Source organism: Macaca fascicularis, chromosome 7, assembly GCF_037993035.2.
Source record: "Macaca fascicularis isolate 582-1 chromosome 7, T2T-MFA8v1.1".
NCBI lineage: Eukaryota > Metazoa > Chordata > Mammalia > Primates > Cercopithecidae > Macaca > Macaca fascicularis.
The window spans coordinates 20842109-20851939 of record NC_088381.1 but is presented as its reverse complement, the minus strand read 5'-3'; positions in this window follow the sequence as shown (position 1 = coordinate 20851939).

Sequence of the window (9831 nt, the reverse complement as noted above, 5' to 3'; positions counted from 1 at the left end):
GAGACAGAGCTTGCAGTGAGCCGAGATCGTGCCACTGCAGTCCAGCCTGGGTGACAGAGCGAGACTGCGTCTCAAAAAAATAAAAATTAAATAAATAAATAATATGAATACAAGGCCAGGCGTGGTGGCTCATGCCTGTAATCCCAGCACTTTGGGAGGCCGAGGCGGGTGGACCACGAGGTCAGGAGTTCAATACCAACCTGGCCAAGAGGATGAAACCCCATTTCTACTAAAAACACAAAAGAATTAGCCGGGTGGGCACCTGTATTCCCAGCTACTGAGGAGGCTGAGGCAGAGAATTGCTTGAACCCACAAGGCGGAGATTACAGTGAGATAAGGTCGCACCACTGCACTACAGCCTGGGTGATAGAGTGAGACTCCGTCTCAAAAAAAAAATTGTGAATACAGAGATATTTATGTAGGAGCCAGGAAAGGGCAGAGTGAATTGAAAACCAAGATCCACGGAGAAGTGGTTTTCCTCTTTTTTGAATGGCCTGTTTCCTTGTTTCTCTCTCTCTTTCTTTTTGAGAGTCTGATGTCTCATTATGTACCCAAACTTTAGTGTTTGACTTGACCCAATTCTTGATGGATAAAGAACAGCAATGGAGACCAAATATGTGTTTTGTGGTGCAATGTTTGAAAGAAATTGAACATAGTATATCAGTCCTTTTAAAAAAATGTCTGTTAATGACAGACAGGGCCCCTTCATGGTTGAGCAAATTTAAACTAGTCCAATAATTTATCATTAAATTTTTTGTGTATAGTAAACTCAAAATTTGGGCTAACATAATGATACCACCTAAAACCTCCAGCTTCTGATTCTAGACTCTCTCTGGGCCCTCTTCCCTTCTCCATACAGTCTTGCAGTGGTATTAGGACACTTGATTTTAAAAGGATCTGTAATACTATCTAGAAAGCAAAGAATACAGACCAGGAACTCAAACTGATTTATCAGAGAAGGCCAGAGCTTCTCCTCTCTCTCTTGACTCAGTTCTGTTCTCATAGGCCTTGCCCCTAGTTTTTATTATTTTCAGCACAAACACTATATGATTTGATCAACTTCTCAGATTGTCTGTAATTGTCACCTATCTGTCTTAGAAAAGTGACCTGTAGGCTGGGTGCAGTGGCTCATGCTTATAATTCAAGCACTTTGGGAGGCTGAGGTGAGAGGATCTCTTGAGGCCAAGAGTTCAAGATCAGCCTGGGTAACATAGCGAGATCCTATCTCTACAAAAAATACAAAACTTAGCTGGATGTGGTGACACATGCTTGTAGTCCTAGCTACTTGGGAAGCTAAAACGGGAGGATCACTTAAGCCCAGGAGTTCAGGGCTGCCACTGCACTCCAGCCTGGGCAATAGAGTGAGATCCTATCTCTAAAAATAGTTTTTTAAAAAGTGACCTATAGTTCACCCTTTCCTTAATTTCTATGGCTATAGAACTGTAACCCGGCTGCACTATGACATTTCAGCACTAAGTGGAGCCAGATGCCCAACTACCTTAAAATTTACAAATCGGCAGAAAAGTACGGCCTAGTTACCTGGAAAACCTGACTTGGCCATTGTGTTTACAGATGGACAGAACTGGAGTTATGTGGTACCTCACATATATTTGAATGCCCAAGAATCAGGGAATAGATACCATAGAAATAATTATTTTAGCTAATTTCACATGGTTAAAGAAAACAGAACAAATAAACACAAACTAACAAAGTTGGGGTTTTCTTGGTGGAGGGGTTGTTTGTTTGTTTTTGAGACAGGGTCTCTCTCCGTTGTCCAGGCTGGAGTGCAATGACGCAATCTTGGCTCACTGCAACCTCCACCTGTGGCTCAAGCGATCCTCCCACCTCAGCCTCCCGAGTAGCTGGGACCACAGGTGCACGCCACCATGCCCAGCTAATTTTTGTATTTTTTGTAGAGACAAGATTTCACTATGTTACCCAGGCTAGTCTCAAACTCCTGAACTCAAGTGATCTACTTGCCTCAGCCTCCTAAAGTGCTGGGATTACAGGTGTGAGCCACTGTGCCTGACCCCAAATTACTTTCTATATCGTGATTCCCAACCCCTCTGCTCTTTGTTGCAAGCTTCTATAAGAAAGACATGTAGCCTCTGGTGGTTCGGATTCTGATCTGCAGATGAGAATGAGCCAATTTGGGAAAGAGCCCAGCCTAACAGAAGATTTGTGATAGTATTTGGGTGATGTTTTTGCAGGCAAATATATGTGTTTGGCATGGGGACAGTTTTGCCCAGGGCAGAGTATTGAATTCTGAGAATAGGAGCCAGTTATGGTGTACATATGTGCAGAAGGCCGATGGAGGGGTTAACAGAGTCACAGATCATGGCAGTGGGGTAGAGGATAAGAAATTACTTAATAGTCAGGATCTATGCCCTAGGGAAAAATAAAAAGAAATTACTTAATGAGTATAATATACATTACTTGGGTGGTGAATACCCTGAAAATTCTGACCATTACAAAGTCTATGCATGTACTGAAATTACACTCATACCCCATAAACTTATATAAATACATAAATGTTGGGGTTTTTTTGTTTATGTTTTTGTTTTTTTTGAGATGGAGTCTCACTCTGTCCACCTAGGCTAGAGTGCAGTGGCTCGATCTCAGCTCACTGCAACCTCCGCCTCCCAGGTTCAAGCAATTCCCTGCCTCAGCCTCCCAATTAGCCGGGATTACAGGCATCTGCCATCACGCCTGGCTAATTTTTGTATTTTTAGTAGAGATGGTTTCACCATCTTGGCCAGGTTGGTCTTGAACTCCTGACTTCGTGATCCACCCACCTTGGCCTCCCAAAGTGCTGGGATTACAAGCATGAGCCACCGCTGGGATTACAAGCATGAGCCACCGCGCCTGGCCATAAATAAATAAATTTTTTCCAAAAAACAAAGAGTCACAGATCATTCTTACCTAGAAACTCAGCACAGACTGAGCAAACTATTCAACTTGGGAGACCCTGAGATCCTAAGTATAAGAGATGAGCCTGGCCCGGTGTGGTGGCTCACGCCTGTAATCCCAGCACTTTGGGAGACCGAGGCAGGTCGATCACCTGAGATCAGGAGTTCGAGACCAGCCTGGCCAACATGGTGAAGCCCCGTCCCTACTAAAAGTAGAAAAATTAGCTGGGTATGGTGGCATGCACTTGTACTCCCAGTTACTGGAGAGACTCAGGCAGGAGAATTGCTTGAACTGGGGAGACAGAGGTTGCAGTGAGCTGAGATCATGCCATTGCACTCCAGTCTGTGCGAGAGAGTGACTCTGTCTTAAAAAAAAAAAAAAAAAAGAGAACGAGCAAGAGAGATGAGGTTCTTACGATTATTCCACTGCTGACTTATTTCTGTATCTGTGAAAAGTGATAAAAATGCTTATTTCTACTTCCACTTCTCTTTCAAAGCATATGTTGAAAGTTTAAAATCGCTATTTTAAAGACTAACAAAACTGTACCTTGCAGGTAAGGAACTTGACGTGATATGCACCCTTAAAGTTAAGTGCTACTGGAAGCCCAGTTCTGAGCTTGTTCTTATAGGATGACAGATGAACTGAATGGATAAATAAAGTACAGCTTGATGCCTTATAATCCTACTTTCTTTTATTTACTTCTTTATTCAATAAACATTTACAGGTGCTTACTCTATGTCAGGCACTGTGTTTGGCATTGGGAAGCCAGCAATGAAAGCCCTGCCCTCTTCCCACAAGAGCACGTGGTCTATGTGAGAATGATAAAAATGCTAGCGATTACAGGAGAGTGCAGTAGGTGCTATGATAGGGTGGGAGTGAGGTTTGTGGGGACACAGAGCAGAGTCTCAGACTGGGGCCAGAGAAGGCCTCAAAAGAGGGGGAATTTGAATGGAACCTTGGAGAATATGAAGAGATAAACAAATGGAAAAGCTCAGCAGCATGAAACAGCATACCTGTAGCACTATCTAGTAATAAACTACAATTTGCAACAATACATAAAGAAGGACAGCTGGGGCCGGGTGCAGTGGCTCATGCCTGTAATCCCAGCACTTTGGGAGGCCGAGGCGGGCGGATCACGAGGTCAGGAGTTCAAGACCAGCCTGACCAACATGGTGAAACTCCATCTCTGCTAAAAATACAAAAATTGGCCGGGTGTGGTGGCGCATGCCTGTAATCCCAGCTACTCAGGAGGCTGAGGCAGGAGAATCGCTTGAACCTGGGAGGGGGAGTTTGCAGAGCCGAGATCATGCCGTTGCACTCCAGCCTGGGCGACAGAGCAAGACTCTGTCTTAAGAAAAAAACAACGACAACAAAAAAGAAGGATAGCTGGACACGGTGGCTCATGCCTATAATCCCAGTGTTTTGGGAGACTGAGGCAGGAAGATTGCTTGAGGCCAAGAGTTCAAGACCAGCCTGGGCAACATAGTGAGGGCCCATCTCTACAAAAAAAAAAAAAAAAAATTAGCTGGCACATGTATAGTCCCAGCTACTCAGGAGGCTGAGAAGGGAGGATCAGTTGAGCCCAGAAAATCAAAGCTACAGTAAGTTGTGATTGCACCACTGCACAACTCCAGCTTCTGTTCATCCACCTACAAGGAGAGACTTCTCTGGGACCCTGGGGCTCAAATTACGGAAGAAAGGTGTGGAATATCTTTCTATGTCCAAGTCCCTGAGGGCAGGAAGGAGAACTGAGAGACTGGCCTTATTGGACCTTGCTGACACTGTTAGCTCATGTCCTTTCTTTTTCTCCTTTCACTGTCAATCTCCTAAAATGTGTGGTTCACACTCACTGTGCCCACATCTTCTTCTCCCATTCTCTTCTTAACATCTTGAGCTTTGACTTCCATCCCTAAGACTGCTCTCTCCAAGACAACCAATATTCTTTCAGTTTTATTGACTTCATATTTTCTTCTTAGCAATGTTTGTTCTGCTGATGGAAGAATCTCTGTGTAGTGCCTTTCGGTGGCCCACCACTACATTTCCTTTGCCAACATTTCTCCTCTTTTTTATTTTTATTTTTATTTTTGAGACAGGGTTGCCCAGACAGTAGTGCAGTGGTGCGATCTCAGCTCACTGCAACCCCTGCCGCCCAGGTTTAAGTGATTCTCCTGCCTCAGCCTCCCAAGTAGCTGGGATTACAGGCATGCACCACCACGCCCAGCTAATTTTTGTATTTTTAATAGAGACAGGTTTCACCCCGTTGGCCAGGCTGGTCTTGAACTCCTGACCTCAGGTGATTCGCCCGCCTTGACTTCCCAAATTGCTAAGATTACCAGCGTGAGCCACTGCACCTGGCCTCTCCGCTCTTTTATATCCAATTGTGTGTGCCCCTAAAGCTGGTTCCTTGGCCTGGCTTTGTCTCATTCATTCTCTTCCTCATTTTAACACCTTCCTATTTCTTTATACATATTCCTCTCCTAAGACTTAACCTTTGGCTGGGTGCAGTGGCTCATGCCTGTAATTCCAGCACTTTGGGACGTCAAGGCGGGCAGATCACGAGGTCAGGAGATTGAGACCATCCTGGCTAACACAGTGAAACCCCATCTCTACTAAAAAAAAGTACAAAAAATTAGCTGGGCGTGGTGGTGGGTGCCTGTAGTCCCAGCTACTCGAGAGGCTGAGGCAGGAGAGTGGCGTGAACCCGGGAGGTGGAGCTTGTAGCGAGCCGAGATGTGCCACTACACTCCAGCTTAGGCGACAGAGTGAGACTCTATCTCAAAAAAAAAAAAAAAAGGTGAAGTGATATACAGCTTAAGAGCATGGATTGTGGTGTCAGAATGCCTGAGTTCAAATCTCAGCTCTGCCACTCACTAGTAGTGTCACCTAATTTCCCCATCTGTAAAACGGGGATAATAATAGTACTTACTTGGTTGGATTGTTGGAGAATTAAATATATTTATGTAAAATGCGTGGAATAATGCCTACTACATGGTAACTCTATGTCAGTATTACTATTTTTTTTATTAGGCTCTAGATTAGTTTTTAAATCTGCTGTTACTATATCTTCACTTGCATGCCCTTAGAATTTATTCCTTACTTTCAATTCCTATAACGTCTTGTACCTCCCTGTAGAGAAGTTATTAAAAGTATGATCTTTTGAGTTAAACCTGGGTTGGTATTTCAGTTCTATTTCTTCCCAACCGCATAACTTTGTGTAACACATTTCATCTCTCCAAGCCTTCATCTCCTCTTCTGTATCTATATCATTTTTGAGGATTAAACTATGTGATGAAATGATATGATAAGCACAAGGTAAACAGTTAACAAATAGTAGTGATTCCACTGTTATTACCCCTGTCTTCTATATTCAGCACAAGTACAATATCTTTTATAAAACTTCCTCAGACTGCTCCTATCACAGTGCCCCCTTCCTGAGCTTCTCTTGCACTTGTTATCTGTACCACTCATTTGACAGTAAGCATATGTCACTGTGTGTAGTCATTTACCATTTTATTAATATTTCTTCTTTCCCTGGTGTAAATGTCAGCTCTTTGAAGGTAGGGAGCTTGTCTTACACCACCTTGTAGCTTCAGCATCTAGCCTAGTGTTTGACAAATAAATGCTTTCTCCTCAAATATCAAATATACGAATTGAAGCTTTCCCCATGAAGCATACTTCTCAACTCTCTTGGCTCTCTCTGTTAAGATGCCACCTTTCTTTGGAAGTTAATCTGATGAAGCTATTTCTAATCTCTTTGTTCAGAAATCTTTGACATCTCTCATGAATTTCTTATGTACTGAGTTCTATCAATTCATGTGCCTGGCTCAATTCGTATGCCTCGGACATAACAGTTGCTCAATAAATGTTAAATGAGAAACAAATCAGAATATAAATAACTAGATTCTTATTTTAAAATGTTTCAGATTTGCCTCTTTTCTTTATCCCTATTTCCACCAACATAGTCCAGATACTAATAGCCTCATATTTAGAATATTGAAATAGCTTTCTATCTGGCTCCCTCCTTTTCCTTTCTTTTCTTTTCTTTTCTTTCTTTCTTTTTTTTTGAGACAGTCTCGCTCTGTCACCCAGGTTGGAGTGCAGTGGCACGATCTCGGCTCACTGCAAGCTCCGCTTCCCAGGTTCACGCCATTCTCCTGCCTCAGCCTCTTGGGTAGCTGGAACTACAGGCGCCTGCCACCACACCCGGCCAATTTTTCGTATTTTTAGTAGAGACGGGGTTTCACTGCGTTAGCAGGATGGTTTCAATCTCCTGACCTCGTGATCCGTCCACCTTGGCTTCCCAAAGTGCGGAAATTACAGGCGTGAGCCACCACGCCGGCCCTGGCTCCCTCATTTTCTTCTTTCATTTTAATCTTTCTTGCCTATTACTGTTAGACACATATTCTGAAAATTCCATTTCAATTCACATATGATATGGTTTGGCTGTGTCCCCACCCAAATCTCATCTTGAATTCCCACATGTGGGAGGGACCCGGTGGGAGATAATTGAATCACAGGGGCAGGTCTTTCCCATGCTGTTCTCATGATAGTGAATAAGTCTCACGAGATCTGACGGTTTTATATGGGGGGTTTCCCTGCACAAGCTCTCTGTCTTTGCCTGCTGCCATCCACGTAAGATGTGACTTGCTCCTCTTTGCCTTCTACCATGATTGTGATGCCTCCCCAGTCATGTGGAACTGTAAGTCCATTAAGCCTCTTTCTCTTGTAAATTGCCCACTCTCAGTTATGTCTTTGTCAGCAGCATGGAAACAGACAAATACAACATAACATGACCTTTTTTAACCCTCACAGCAACTCTATGAGAATTATCTCTCTACTGCTTAAATAATTAGCTAATCTTCTAAGGCTAGTTGTTAAGGTCTTACACAGTTTGGTCTCACTCCGTTTACCCAGTATTTCATCTCATCAGTACCTCTCACAAATTCCATGCCTGCCCAAGGTGGTTCCACTAGTCCTACACATTTTCCTTCACACCCAGTCCTGACATCATCCCAACTCATGCTTTAATCATGTTCTCAGTCATGGAGATCTTGCTTTATTGCACTATCTTTATTTCACTTCAAAGTGAAAAGTTCTTAGACTAGTGTAACCTGCTATTTTCTTTACATAACTTTATGTAATTCCCTTTATGTATAAAATCTTTATGGTTCTATTTAGCACGTATTGATTCCAACTTATTATGTCTACTTATTTCACATGGGTTAGTTAGTATAGCCTCTCTCCCTACTTGTATCACAAATCAATTAAGAGACGAGTCCATGATTTATCAGTCTTTATATGCTATTCAGTATCTAAGTGAGCTGAGTCCATAGGAGAAGCTTGGAAATGATTGACTGATGGCCAGGCACAGTGGCTCACGCCTGTAATCCCAGCATTTTGGGAGGCCGAGGCAGGCAGATTACCTGACGTCAGGAGTTCGAGACCAGCCTGGCCAACGTGGTGAAACCCCATCTCTACTAAAAATACAAAAATTAGCTGGGCGTGGTGGCACACACCTGTAATCCCCAGCTACTTGGGAGACTGAGGCAGGAGAATTGCTTATGCCAGGGAGGCAGAGGTTGCAGCGAGCCGAGATTGTGCCACTGGACTCCAGCCTGGCCAACAGAGTGAGACTCTGTCTCAAAAAAGAAAAAGGAAAAAGAAATGATTGATCGATATAGTGGAAATTACTATGATGAAAGTGATGTTTTGGGAAACAGAGTTTTCTCAAATTTCAACCCAAGATAAGATATGTGATATTTCCAGATAATTTGATTGAATATCATATTATGCTGCCTGTCTCATATTGAATAGAAGGTAAATGTTACTCTACCATTTATTTTAATAAAAACAAAAAGTTTGCTATTGATGAAACCTAACTCCTAGGTTTATCTTTTTTATATGAATTTGATCCATAAAAACCATTTCATAAAAAGGAATAAAAATTATGAAAATAAACCCCATCTAAAGTTTCTGTTTGGGCCAGGCACAATGACTTACACCTGTAATCCTAGCAGTTTTGGAGGCCAAGGCAGGCAGATCACCTGAGGTCAGGAGTTCAAGACCAGCCTGAGCAACATGGTGAAACCCCGTCTCTACTAAAAATACAAAAATTAGCTAGGCTTGGTCTCACACGCCTGTAATCCCAGCTACTTGGGAGACTGAGGCAGGAGAATCACTTGAACCCAGGAGGTGGAAAGTGTAGTGAGCCAAGATCGTGCCAAGACACTCTAGCCTGGGCGAGAGTGAGACTCTGTCTAAAATAATAACAACAATAATATAGTGTCTGTTTGCTCTTAAACATTAACTCAACAAGTAAAACTTACTCATTTCAGTCCTTCCAACATTAATACCATGGATAGCTCATAGCTTTCCTCCCACAAGACAAATCCAATTTCTGGACATGCCAAGACCTGGGAATTTAGAGCAATCTGTTAAGTCCAGCTGCAGGGCTAGCTGGTTATAGTTGTTGGAAGCTAAGAAGTACAGTGTGCCATGAAAAAAGGGAGATAGATGTGTTTTTCTTTAAAATACTGCTATGAATCTAAGATTCTATGGTGTTCTATTTCACATGGTATGCTACACCTTTCTGAATGGATCAGTACTGCCTCAGGGAAATACATATATATATGTGTGTGGAGGCATAGGAAGCTTTCGATGGCATTCTCTTTCAGGCTATCCCCTATCGTCCTTTGGGTATGTGGAAAACTAACTAGACAAGGGCTCCTGTGCTTCAGTACTCTTTGTCTTACTTTCATGGTTTTTGCCAAATATTTTTCTTTAAATTAACTATTTTTATTTATATACATTTATTTTTAAAAAGTGTATTTGTATCACTGTCATAAGTTAAAAAACCAATTTCTGTTATCATAAGCAGAATGTAACCATGAAAAGAAATACAACAAAAATAAAACTTTGTCA